Below are 14,146 nucleotides of genomic sequence, written 5' to 3' on the forward strand. Positions count from 1 at the left end.
GTGAAGTCCACGGTAACAATGACCAACACGGAACAAGAACCCACAAACACAAAGGGAAAACAGACAGTTTAAATATGGCTCCCAATCAGAGACAACCAACGACAGCTGACACTCGTTGCCTCTGATTGGGAGTCAATCTAGCCAACATAGAAGTAAACACAACTAGAACTACCAACATAGAAATCTAACACATAGAATGAACACACCCTGGCTCAACATATAGAGTCCCAGAGCCAGGGTGTGACAGTACCCCCCCCTAAAGGCGCGGACTGCGACCGCGCCTCAACTTGAACAAAACAGTGGAGGGCTGAGTGGGCATACCTCCTCGGCGGCGGTTCTGGCTCCGGCCTTGCCCACCACCCTCCAATAAACCCCCCATAGCGCCCCTGGTCCAGTCTGGCCCCGCTGGCTGGAGCTGAACTTAGCAGGAGCGGTTAGCTTCAGCTCCGTAGTGGAGCAGTTGACCGGTACCTTAACAGGCACCGGTGACCCAGGCACGGGTTGTGCTGGACTGACGACGCGCACCCCTGGCTTGGTGCGTGGAGGAGGAACGGGCCTTACCAGGCTGACGACGCGCACCCCTGGCTTGGTGCGTGGAGGAGGAACGGGCCTTACCAGGCTGACGACTCGCACCCCTGGCTTGGTGCGTGGAGGAGGAACGGGCCTTACCAGGCTGACGACGCACACCGTAGGCTTGGTGCGTGGAGCAGGGACAGGCCGGGCTGGGCTGGCGACGCACCCCGTAGGCTTGGTGCGTGGAGCAGGGACAGGCCGGGCTGGGCTGGCGACGCACACCGTAGGCTTGGTGCGTGGAGCAGGGACAGGCCGGGCTGGGCTGGCGAAGCACCCCGTAGGCTTGGTGCGTGGAGCAGGGACAGGCCGGGCTGGGCTGGCGACGCACACCGTAGGCTTGGTGCGTGGAGCAGGGACAGGCCGGGCTGGGCTGGCGACGCACCCCGTAGGCTTGGTGCGTGGAGCAGGGACAGGCCGGGCTGGGCTGGCGACGCACACCGTAGGCTTGGTGCGTGGAGCAGGGACAGGCCGGACCGGGCTGGCGACGCACACCGTAGGCTTGGTGCGTGGAGCAGGGACAGGCCGGGCTGGGCTGGCGACGCACACCGTAGGCTTGGTGCGTGGAGCAGGGACAGGCCGAACCGGGCTGTGGAGACGGATAGGAGACCTGGAGTGAAGAGCGGCCACAACCCGTCCCGGCTGAATGCCTACCCTCACACACTCTGTGTGAGGCATCCGCACAGGACGTACAGGGCTGTGTACCTGTACTGGCATAACAGCACGTGACACTGGAGCAGGATATCCGGGACCGCGGAGAGGCATTGGAGACCACGAGCGTTGAGCCGGCACACTCCGTCCTGGCTGCATACCCCCCTTCGCACGACACGTGCGGGGTGCTCGCACAGGACGTACAGGACTATGCCGGACCACTCGTGGCACAGTACACCGCTCCGCATACCGCAGAACCTGCCCCGTCCCATGCTGCCATGCCTGAGTACGGGAAGTTGGTTCCGCTCTCCATCCAGGCTCCGCCAACCTGCCTTCTGGCCCCCCTAACCCGGTGGCCTCCTCTCCAAATCGCCCTGTGGCAGCCTCCTGCTGCCCAGCCGCCCATGCCGTGTGCCCCCCCCCTAAAAATGTTTTGGGGTTGCCTCTCGTCCGTCCGACGATGACACTGCTGACGCCGCTGCTCCTCTCTCGCCAGGGCCTTAATCCTAGCCCAAGGTCCCTTGCCCCCGAGCATGTCCTCCCAGGACCACGATTTGCCCACCTGGGCCATCGCCAACCTCTCCATCTCCTTTCCCGGCGCTTCCTCCCATGTCCAGTCCAAGATCTGCCCCTGGACACGCTGCTTGGTCCTTTTATGGTGGGTTCTTCTGTCACGATCGTCGTAGGGAATAGACCAAGGCGCAGCGTGATGAACGAACATGTTTAAACTTTATTATCTTTAGTGATAATAGACAACAATAAACAAAACAAGAAACGACTCGTGAAGTCCACGGTAACAATGACCAACACGGAACAAGAACCCACAAACACAAAGGGAAAACAGACAGTTTAAATATGGCTCCCAATCAGAGACAACCAACGACAGCTGACACTCGTTGCCTCTGATTGGGAGTCACTCTAGCCAACATAGAAGTAAACACAACTAGAACTACCAACATAGAAATCTAACACATAGAATGAACACACCCTGGCTCAACATATAGAGTCCCAGAGCCAGGGTGTGACAACAATTCAAACCATCAAAACCATGTGGTAAGCTTACAACTTATTTATTGTCATTACCATGTAGAACATTGCACATTCTCATGAGACACTGTCTCATATATCAATGTATAAATATATACTTTAGATAGGCACATGCCATTTGAATGTTCATGGATTTCAGTTTGCATTGACTGCTATGTGGGTGTAATAAAACCTGGATTTACACATAGAAATTGTAACATCCAGTGTAGCTAATAATGGTTATTATAATGGAAGGGGAAGACAGATAGGTAGGTAGCCAGTGACTGGGGACCACGGGGTGAGTGGTTTGCTCTCCTACATCTCATTGACCTTTGGATCTAATGCTCTAATTATTATGGATGTCTAATGTTCATTTCTGGCTCATTTAGGGGACAGTTCCTAACCTACTTTTAAATGCCACAGAATAGCTTTCTCCAATCCTTCCAGATGAGACGTCCCATTACAAATCAATGAAGAAAATACAAGTAAATTACAGAAAGTAACTGAGCAAAAATATAAACGCAACATGAAAAGTGTTGGTCCCATGTTGCATGAGCTGAAATAAAATATGCACAAAAAGCTTATTTCTCTAAAATGTTGTGCACAAATTTGTTTACATCCCTGTTAGTGAGCATTTCTCCTTTGCCAAGATAATCCATCCATCTGACAGGTGTGTTATATCAAGAAGCTGATTAAACAGCATGATCACTACATAGGTGCACCTTGTGCTGGGGACAATAAACAGGCACTCTAAAATGTGCAGTTTTGTCACACAACACAATGGCACAGATGTCTCAAGTTTTGAGGGAGCGTGCAATTGGCATGCTGACTGCAGGAATGTCCACCAGAGCTGTTGCCAGATAATTAATGTTCAGTTCTCTACCATAAGCCGCCTCCAACGTTGTTTTAGAGAATTTGGCAGTATGTCGAACTGGCCTCACAACAGCAGACCTCGAGTAACCACGCCAGTCCAGGACCTCCACTTCTGGCTTCTTCACCTGCGGGATCGTCCAAGACCAGCCAACCGGACAGCTGATGAAACTGTGGGTTTGCACAACCAAAGAATTTCTGAACAAACTGTCAGAAACCGTCTCAGTGAAGCTCATTTGCAAGCTTGTCGTCCTCACCAGGGTCTTGACCTGTCTTCAGTGGGCAAATGCTCACCTGCGATGGCCAGTGGCACGCGGGACAAGTGTGCTCTTCACAGATGAATCCTGATTTCAACTGTACTGCAGATGGCAGACAGCGTGTATGGCGTCGTGTTGGCGAGCAGATTGCTGATGTCAACATTATGAACAGAGTGCCCCATGGTGGCGGTGGGATTATGATATGGGCAGGCATAAACTACGGACAATGGGTATGAATACTTTCTGAAGGCACTGTATTTGTCTCTGCCTGCAAATCATCCTCATAAAAGGTAGGCTATATTCTATATACAAGACATAGCTCAAGAGAAAGTGCCCACTTTCATCATTCTTACATTTTAGTCATTTAGCAGACGCTCTTATCCAGAGCGACTTACAGTTAGTGCATACATTATTTTATTTTTTTCATACTGTCCCCCCCGTGGGAATCGAAGCCACAACCCTGGCATTGCAAACGCCATGCTCTACCAACTGAGCTACATCCCTGCCGGCCATTCCCTCCCCTACCCTGGATGACGCTGGGCCAATTGTGCGCCGCCCCATGTGTCTCCCGGTCGTGGCTGGCTACGACAGAGCCTGGATTCGAACCACTGCGCCACTCGGGAGGTCTTGCTGCTTCAAGTTCAGTAGCCATACTTGTGAGATCAGGTGTGCGTGTGGTCTCAATTAAATAGTGTAATCTATAGCCTATGCATGGGCGGAGAAGCACAGGGAATCTTTCTAAGGAAATGTACTTCCTAAATATGATTAGGCTATATTAGCCTACATTGCGTATAAATAAATATTGATCACCCATATTTGTCTTCGTCTGAAAATCGTCACACTCCTAAAAGGTAGGCTATAAAACGTAGCTCAAGAGAAAGTGCAAGTCTTTCCAACACTGCTCTCTTCAAACTACATCTAGCCTATTGGCTGATTTAGCTCAGTAATACAGATAGCCTAATATAATGGGCCACGTAAGAATCTCTTGTAATTTAACCTATTTCTTAGGTTATCTTTGCTCACTTTGCTATTGCTTATAAGGCGCATAATTGCTGGGACAAGTGAGCTGAGTCACATACGCCTAAAATAACATTACGGGACTGCGGTTGGGTTCGGGACCAGCTATTTCGGTAGCAGCCAGTGGGTGTAGGAAGGTGCGGTATGAAAACCTACAGGTGCGTGCGGGAGCTAATGACTAAATCAGTCCCGCGCAGACCTCTACCGAAGTCATCTAGCTTGATAATGGCAGTTGCCAAGACATTAAAACATGCTCAGTTGCAGGGCCCTGATGTTAGTCAGAAATCAAGTCCCCAGGACATACGTCACTCTGTTCATGTCAGCACAGTGAGGGGGGCTGAAAATTAATAGAAAAAGTAGAATCAAGGTCTGTGGATGTTGGAAGATCTCTTTAGGGTGTTTATCTCACGATGGAGCTTTTTAATTTTCTGTTCATAAATGAATGGCTCCAAATGGAAAAATTTACACAATTTATCGTTAGCTAGAAATTGTCAAAGACTGCAGTCACCCAAGTCATAGACTGTTCTCTCTGCTACCGCACGGCAAGCGCCAAGTCTGTGACCAAAAGGCACCTGAACAGCTTCTACGACAAAAGCCATAAGACTGCTGAACAGTTAATCAAATGGGCTACCCGGACAATTTACATTGACCCCCTGTATTATTTATTTATTTATCTTAACTGACTCTCCCTTGCACTGGCTCTATGCACACTTAGTAGACTCTACACACACACACACACACACACACACATACACACAAAGACACACAGGCTCACGCACACGCTCACACACACATGCATGCATATTGATGCCACACACACACACTCACACATAGACACACTTTCACACTTCACATATGCTGCTGTTACTCTGTTTATTATACAAGTATATCCTGATTGCCTAGTCACGTTTACCCCTACACACATGTACAATACATACTGTATTACCTTAATTACCTCAACTACCTCGTACCCCTGCACATTGACTCAGTACTGGTTCTCCTTGTATATAGCCTCGTTATTGTTTTTATTGTGTTACTATTTCCTTTTTTATTTGGCAAATATTTGTCTTCCTTTTTAACTCTGCATTGTTAGGAATGGGCTCATAAGTAAGCATTTCACCTGTTGTATTCGGTACATGTGACCAATAAAGTTTGATTTGATAACCTAAAATGTGGGGATAGGACAAAACTATAGGTAGAAACTGTAGTGTAAAATATTTTTGGAAGTAAAACGTAGCTGGATTCTCAAGCTTGGCAGTAACGATTCAGAAATCTCAGGTTTTATAGCAGGATGATCTAAAGAGCCAAACGGCAGACGAAATTCTGATGAGGTCAAAGACTTTACACTAAGGAATAGAGGAGTATGAAATACATGGCCACATTGTTTCCTCAGAATGCCCAGCCGTGCATGTGTGTGTTTGTGTGTCAGTAGGTGTGTTGTGCCCATTGTTGCAATATCTGTGCAACCTTGACTACTTTTTACAGCGGACATGCAACCTATAATAGACTCAAAATCCATATTTTCGATTAGTTTACTATTTAATTTGTATCTGACATTAATGGAATATTTTACCTTAGAAATCATGACCATGTACTTTTGGCAATTCTCATCCATTGACATCCGCCCACACATCAAAGGCATTGTTACAGCTATGTTCTCCGAATCTATAATTGATGTTCACAGTTCATTTATAACCAATTCAAAATGCAACAAAAATATCAAACAGATTACTATAGATCTTCCAACCTTAATACCTGTACAGTCCCCAAAAACATCAGAGCCAACTTCTAGGGTCTCACCAACATATATACAGTACAAACTAAGTATGTACTCATTGTCAATTCAGGGAAGCACCCTGAGCCATAGAGCAGTAACATCTCCACACATTTGAGCCTGGGAAGCATGATAAAACGCTGGGGCTTGGGGCTGCTTGTGCATTGAAGAGAGGAAAAACTAGGTCGATATCCTGCTGGTTGGTGGGAGGGAAAAGGGTGACACCTGCCTTTAAACTGCCAAGCTCTTCAGTTCAAAGGCATCTCTGTACCAGGGACTGGAACTCATACAGTAGCATGACTGTGGCTCCAGTCCAAATAGGCTCCAGTCCAAATAATGATGTTGCATTGAAGTCAAATGGAATGACAAAGGTATGACTTACAGTGCCTTCAGAAAGTATTCATACCCCTTGACTTATTCCTCATTTTGTTGTGTTACAGCCTAAATTCCAAATTGATGAAAAATATTTTCCCCTCACCCATCTACACACAATACCCCATAATGAGAAAGTGACTTTTTTGGAAATGTATTGAAAATGAAATACAGAAATCACTCATTTATATAAGCATTCACACCCGAGTGAATACTTTTAGAAGCACCTTTGGCGGCGATTACAGCTGTCTTTTTGGGTAGGTTTCTAAGAGCTTTGCACACCTGGATTGAACAATATTTGCCCATTCTTCAAGGTATGTCAAGTTGATTGTTGATCATTGCTAAACAGCCATTTTCAAGTCTTGCCATAGATTTTCAAGCCGATTTAAGTCAAAACTGTAACTAGGCCACTCAGGAACATTTTAATGTTTTCTTGGTAAGCAACTCCAGTGTGGATTTGGCCATGTGTTTTAGGTTATTGTCCTGCTGAAAGGTGAATTCGTCTCCCAGTGTCTGTTGGAAAGCAGACTGAACCAGATTTTCCTCTAGGAATTTGCCTACGCTTATAGTTGTATTCCGTTTATTTTTTCCCAAAAAAACTCATATCACAACCATTACACTCTGTAACTGTTTTAAAATCAATAAGTGCATCGATGACGTCGTCCCCACAGTGAAGCTATGGATTACAGGCAACATCCGCACTGAGCTAAAGGGTAGAGCTGCCGCTTTCAAGGAGCGGGACTCTAACCCGGAAGCATATAAGAAATCCCGCTATACCCTCAGACGAACCATCAAACAGACAAAGCGTCAGGACTAAGATCGAATCGTACTACACCGGCTCCGACGCTCGTCGGAAGTGGCAGGGCTTGCAACCTATTACAGACTACAAAGGGAAGCAAAGCCGTGAGCTGCCTAGTGACACAAGCCTACCAGACGAGCTAAATAGCTTCTATGCTCACTTCGAGGCAAGTAACACTGAAACATGCATGAGAGCATCAGCTGTTCCGGACGACCGCATGATCACGCTCTCCATAGCCGATGTGAGTAAGACCTTTAAACAGGTCAACATTCACAAGGATGTGTACTCCGAGCATGCGCTGTGTCTTCACTGACATCTTCAACCTCTCCCTGACTGAGTCTGTAATACCAACATGTTTCAAGCAGACCACCATAGTCCCTGTGCCCAAGAACACTAAGGTAACCTGCCTAAATGACTACCGACCCGTAGCACTCACGTCTGTAGCCATGAAGTGCTTTGAAAGGCTGGTCATGGCTCACATCAACACCATTATCCCAGAAACCCTAGACCCACTCCAATTTACATACCGCCCCAACAGATCCACAGATGATGCAATTTCTATTGCACTCCACACAGCCCTTTCACACCTGGACAAAAGGTACACCTATGTGAGAATGCTATTCATTGACTACCGCTCAGCGTTCAACACCATAGTGCCCTCAAAGCTCATCACTAAGCTAAGGACCCTGTGACTAAACACCTCCCTCTGCAACTGGATCTTCCTGACGGGCCGCCCCCAGGTGGTAAGGGTAGGTAACAACACATCTGCCACGCTGATCCTCAACACGGGGGCCCCTGAGGGGTGCGTGCTCAGTCCCCTCCTGTACTCCCTGTTCACTCATGACTGCATGGCCAGGCACGACTCCAACACCATCAATAAGTTTGCCGATGACAGGCCTGATCACCGACAACGACGAGACAGCCTAGAGGGAGGAGGTCAGAGACCTGGCCATGTGGTGCCAGGACAACAACCTCTACCTCAACGTGATCAAGACAAAGGAGATGATTGTGGACTACAGGAAAAAGAAGAGGACAGAGCACACCCCCATTCTCATCGACAAAGAAGAGAACAGAGCACACCCCCATTCTCATCGACAGGGCTGTAGTGGAGCAGGTTGATAGCTTCAAGTTCCTTGGTGTCCACATCACAGACCACAACCCCAGACCCCTACCCCCATCACAGGATGGGCAGGGCCAGAACACAGACACCCAAAGACAACCTGACCCACAGCAGGGCTGCAGGCCCGAGCAGAGACCCCCCGTCCCAGCAATACCCTGTGGGCATCTGACCTCCATGATATGCCCAGTGCCCTGACCCCAGAGGTCCAGCAAAGCTCCAGGAAACAGCCCTCTGGAGTCGTCAGCCCAGCGGCTCCATCAGGATTAGAAGCACCAGGACTCATGGAGATAGTGATGGACACAATGGCAGGCAGAGGGAGGTCTCTGATGAAAGACCCAGCACCACCAACCCTCCCTGCCTTCCCTTCACTTCCCTACCTGCCTTCCTCTCCCTGGGAAGAGGCCTGGCTCTCCCGATATCAGCAGCCCAGGTCCCCAAGGAGAGCCCCAGGTGCCTGTCCCCCCAGGCCCAAGACTCAGTACAGCGAGCTTTTCCCCAGCAGGCTGCCCCTCCTACTGCCAGGCCTGAAAATATCCCTGGTGCAGGGAGAGGCCTCTTCATCCAGAAACCCCAAGGTCTCACCTCTCCTCTCAGTCTCTCCTTCAGTTCATTTAGAAAAACTTAAGAGGTCCACCTGTGATTGTGAAGGGTTGGTTGAAAAATGTATGCACTCACTAACTGTAAGTCACTCTGGATAAGAGCGTCTGCTAAATGACTAAAATGTAAATGTAAAATGTAAAGTCAGGGAGCATCAACGTGGTGCAGGAGAAAACCACAGACCCCAATGCAGCTCTCTTTGCAACCATGCTGGTCAACAAAAGTCAGTCAGATTTCAGCTAGATTGTGGTGCTAGTTGTAATGTTATCCTTGCAAACCTCATAAAAGCCAGTCACCTAGAGCCCTGCAGTCAGGTATTGGTGATGTATAACAAGAGTACTCTGATGCCACTGGGGAAGTGCACACTTAAAGTGATCAATCCATGCAATAAGAAAACCTACCGAGTTGAGTTCATCGTAGTCAACAAGAATGTGCACAGGCCCATTCTAGGCAGTAAGTCTATCCAGGCAATGGAGTTGATTACTGTGCAGCATCACAACATCCTGGCCATCGAGAAAACAACAGGATCCTGGACTAAAGAGCAAATTAAACAAGAGTACTCTGATGTATTCCAGGGAGATGGATGCTTACCCAGCAAACTGAAGCTGGAAGTGGATGAGCGAGTGGAGCCCGTCCAGCTGCCAAAGAGAAGAGTGCCAGTAGCACTATATAAACCACTTAAAGAGGAGCTCAGTGGTCTAGAGAAAAGAAGGATGATAAAAGCAGTTGAAAAAAGCACAGATTGGATTAGCAGCCTGATCGTAGTCAAGAAACCGTCTGGAAAACTAAGAGTGTGCATTGATCTGAAACCTCTCAACAAGGCGCTCAAGAGGAGCCATTACCCACCTCCCACTATTGAAGACTTGCTGCCAGATCTGAACAGAGCACACGTGTTCTCTGTTTGTGATGTAAAAAATGGATTTTGTCATGTGGAACTGGAGGAGGAATCCAGCTATCTCACCACGTTCTCTACTCCCATGGGATGCTACAGGTGGCTGTGCATGCCGATGGGAATCAGTCCAGCCCCAGAGATCTTTCAGAGGAAGTTGAACCAGGCAATGGAAGGTCTTCCAGGAGTCAAAATCATTGCAGATGACATCCTGATTGTGGGAGAAGGAGACAACAATGAAGCGGCGACTCTGGATCACGACAAAAACCTGAAAATGCTCCTGGACAGATGCAGGAAGCTCAATATCAAGCTGAATCCAGAGAAGCTGCAGCTCAGGCTGAAGGAAGTGCCCTACATTGGCCACCTACTAACATCAGAGGGGTTGAAAGTGGACCCAGGAAAAGTGACAGCCATCAAACAGGCCTTGGTCTACAGATGTGCAGGGGGTGCAGCGCTTCCTTGGCATGGTAAACTACCTAGCCAAGTTCTGCAGCCATGCCACGGAGCTCTGCGAGCCACTGCGACAGCTAACACACAACTGTACTACAGTGTGATGCTTCAGAGAGTGGGTTAGGAGCAGCCTTGATGCAGGGAGGACAACCAATAGCATACACCAGCAGAGCCCTGACAGAGACTGAAAAAGGGTATGCACAGATAGAGAAGGAGCTGCTTACAGTGGTGTTTGGCATGGAGAGCTTCCACCAATTCACATATGGATGAACTGTGGAAGTGCAGTCAGATCACAAGCCTCTAGAGAGCATCATGACAAAGCCTCTCCTCAGCGTACCAAAAAGACTACATTGCACGCTCATGAGACTCCAAAACTATGAGGTCAGTCTCCGATACGTTCCGGGAAAACATGTGGTTCTGGCTGACACCCTGAGCAGGGCGTACCTCACATAACAAGACAACAGAGGCCCTGTGGAGGTCGAAGTGGAATCAATCAATATGATACACTACCTCCCTGTGTCAAGCGAGAGACTAAAGCACATCCAGAGAGCCACTGAGCTAGACTGGGAGCTCCAGACACTGAAAAATGTGATCCTGCAGGGGTGGCCTGAAGTGAAAGGACATGTACCCTTGGAAGTAGCCATGTATTTTCACAACAGAGATGAGCTGAGTGTGCAAAATTGAGTTATCTTCAGAGGTGAGCGAGTCGTTGTGCCTACTGCCCTCAGGTCAGAGATAATGCAGAGAATCCATTCCTCACACATAGGAACAGAGGGATGTCTGAGAAGAGCTCGCGAGTTTGTCTACTGGCCAGGCATGAATGCACAGCTGAGAACATACATGGCACAATGTAGCACCTGCACGGCATGGGGTATGAAGCAGCAGAAAGAAATGTTGAGGCCCCACGAAGCACCAAAGCGTCCCTGGGAAAGAATAGGGACTGACCTGTTCCAGTTCAACGACAGAGACTACATGGTCACAGTTGATTATCTCTCCAACTTCTGGGAAGTGGACCATTTGGAGAACACACAGTCGAAAACGGTCATTCGAAAACTGAAGACACACTTTGCACAATATGGGATACCTGACATCCTTTACTCAGACAATAGTCCCCAGTACTCTTCAGACGAGTTCCGAAGTTTCAGCAAGGCTTGGGACTTTACACACAAAATATTGTCTCCAGGATACCCGCAAAGTAATGGGAAAGTGGAATCGGCAGTGAAAACAGCCAAAAGACTGATGGCAAAAGCAAAGAGAGCAGGTGCTGACCCATACCTGGCCATGCTGGATCACAGAAATATCCCGTCACAAGGAACAGACAGCAGCCCTGCAATGGTGCTCATGGGAAGACGTACAAAGACACTACTTATAATGAGTGAAAATCTTCTGAGACCGGGGATGGCAAACTGTCAGCTGGAGAAGATCAAAGAAAGACAGCAGAAACAGGCGAAGTACTACGACACCTCTGCTAAGGATCTCACAGAGCTGCAACGAGATGACAGGGTGAGAGTTCAGCCACTCACAGGACAGAAACACTGGTGGCAGAGGGCCACAGTAGTCAGACCAGTGGAGCAAAGGTCCTATGAGGTGAAGACAGAACAGGGACAAGTCTTCAGGAGGAACAGGCGACACCTGAGGAAGAGCAGAGAAATAGAGGATGATTTCCCCACTGTTGAGGAGCCTGGCACAGAGCCAGTAAATAGAGCACCAGCTGACACCCAGCAGGGTGCTGAACACAACCTAGAGGTGGACGCTGCACCTCAACAAGAAGATCCAAACATCTCAGGTCAAGCACCTCCTGATGTAATCAACACTCCCCACACAAGGTCTGGTAGGGCCATCCGAAGACCTATACACCTGAAAGACTTTGTGGGAAGGTAAAAATAATGAATGGACAGTCAGAGACAGTAAACAAACATTCAGTTCACATTCCAGTTTATTGCAGACATGGACTACAAGTTAGGTGGAGTCTGCCTTTGTTGTAAAAAACAAACAAAAAAACATGTAGCAATATTGATGTTACTCATATTGATGTTACACAGGAAACGGAAACCAGTTGGGACTTACTGTATGAATGTGCAGGTTGACAACATGCCTAGTAAAGTAGGCTTAACTATATATCTTTGTCTGTCGTGACTACAACGCAAAGCATATTGAAACACCCCCCACCCCACCCCACCCCCTCTTTAATGCTGCTGCTACTCTGTTTATCTATGCATAGTCACTTTAACTCTACTCACATGTTCAGTGCCTTGTAAAAGTATTCATCCCCCTTGGCGTTTTTCCTATTTTGTTGCATTACAACCTGTAATTTAAATGGATTTTTATTTGGATTTCATGTCACTGACATACGCAAAATATTCCAGATTGGTGAAGTGAAATGAAAAAAATTACTTGTTTCAAAATATTATTTAAAAATAAATAACGGAAAAGTGGTGTGTGCATATGTATTCACCCCCTTTGCTATGAAGACGCTAAATAAGAGCTGGTGCAACCAATTACCTTCAGAAGTCACATATTTAGTTAAATAAAGTCCACCTGTGTGCAATCTAAGTGTCACAGGATCTGTCACATGATCTCAGTATATATACACACCTGTTCTGAAAGGCCCCAGAGTCTGCAACACAACTAAACAAGGGGCACCACCAAACAAGTGGCACCATGAAGACCAAGGAGCTCTCCAAACAGGTCAGGGACAAAGTTGTGGAGAAGTACAGATCAGGGTTGGGTTATAAAAAAATATCAGAAACTTTGAACATCCCACGGAGCACCAGTAAATCCATTATAAAAAAATGGAAAGAATATGGCACCACAACAAACCTGCCAAGAGATGGCCGCCCACCAAAAACTCACGGTCCAGGCAAGGAGGGCATTAATTAGAGAGGCAACAAAGAGACCAAAAATAACCCTGAAGGAGCTGCAAAGCTCCACAGCGGAGATTGGAGTATCTGTCCATACGACCACTTTAAGCCGTACACTCCACAGAGCTGGGCTTTACGGAGTCGCCAAAAAAAAGTCATTGCTTGAAGAAAAAAATAAGCAAACACGTTTGGTGTTCGCCAAAAGGCATGTGGGAGACTCCCCAAACATATGGAAGAAGGTACTCTGGTCAGATGAGAATTGAGCTTTTTGGCCATCAAGGAAAACGCTATGTCTGGTGCAAACCCAACACGTCTCATCACCCCGAGAACACCATGCTGCCACCACCATGCTGTGGGGATGTTCTTCATCTGCAGGGACTGGGAAATTGGTCAGAATTGAAGGAATGATGGATGGCGCTAAATACAGGGAAATTCTTGAGGGAAACCTGTTTCAGTCTTCCAGAGATTTGAGACTGGGACGGAGGTTCACCTTCCAGCAGGACAATGACCCTAAGCATACTGCTAAAGCAAAACTCGAGTGGTTTAAGGGGAAACATTTAAATGTATTGGAATGGCCTAGTCAAAGGCCAGACCTCAATCCAATTGAGAATCTGTGGTATGACTTAGAGATTGCTGTACACCAGCGGAACCCATCCAACTTGAAGGAGCTGGAGCAGTTTTGCCTTGAAGAATGGGCAAAAATCCCAGTGGCTAGATGTGCCAAGCTTAGAGAGACATACCCTAAGAGACTTGCAGCTGTAATTGCTGCAAAAGGTGGCTCTACAAAGTATTGACTTTGGGGGGGTGAATAGTTATGCACGCTCAAGTTTTCTGTTTTTTTGTCTTATTTCTTGTTTGTTTCACAAGAAAACATATTTTGCATCTTCAAAGTG

At 47.7% G+C, this 14,146-nt stretch overlaps 1 protein-coding gene across 2 annotated transcripts in view; it reads right to left on the reverse strand.

The window, feature by feature from the left end:
• The window catches only part of opcml (opioid binding protein/cell adhesion molecule-like), a 479,068-nt gene that overhangs the window by 112,025 nt on the left and 352,897 nt on the right, over window positions 1-14,146 (reverse strand). The window lies entirely within an intron of this gene.

The sequence above is a fragment of the Coregonus clupeaformis genome, unplaced genomic scaffold (genome assembly GCF_020615455.1).
Source record: "Coregonus clupeaformis isolate EN_2021a unplaced genomic scaffold, ASM2061545v1 scaf0016, whole genome shotgun sequence".
Classification (NCBI taxonomy): domain Eukaryota; kingdom Metazoa; phylum Chordata; class Actinopteri; order Salmoniformes; family Salmonidae; genus Coregonus; species Coregonus clupeaformis.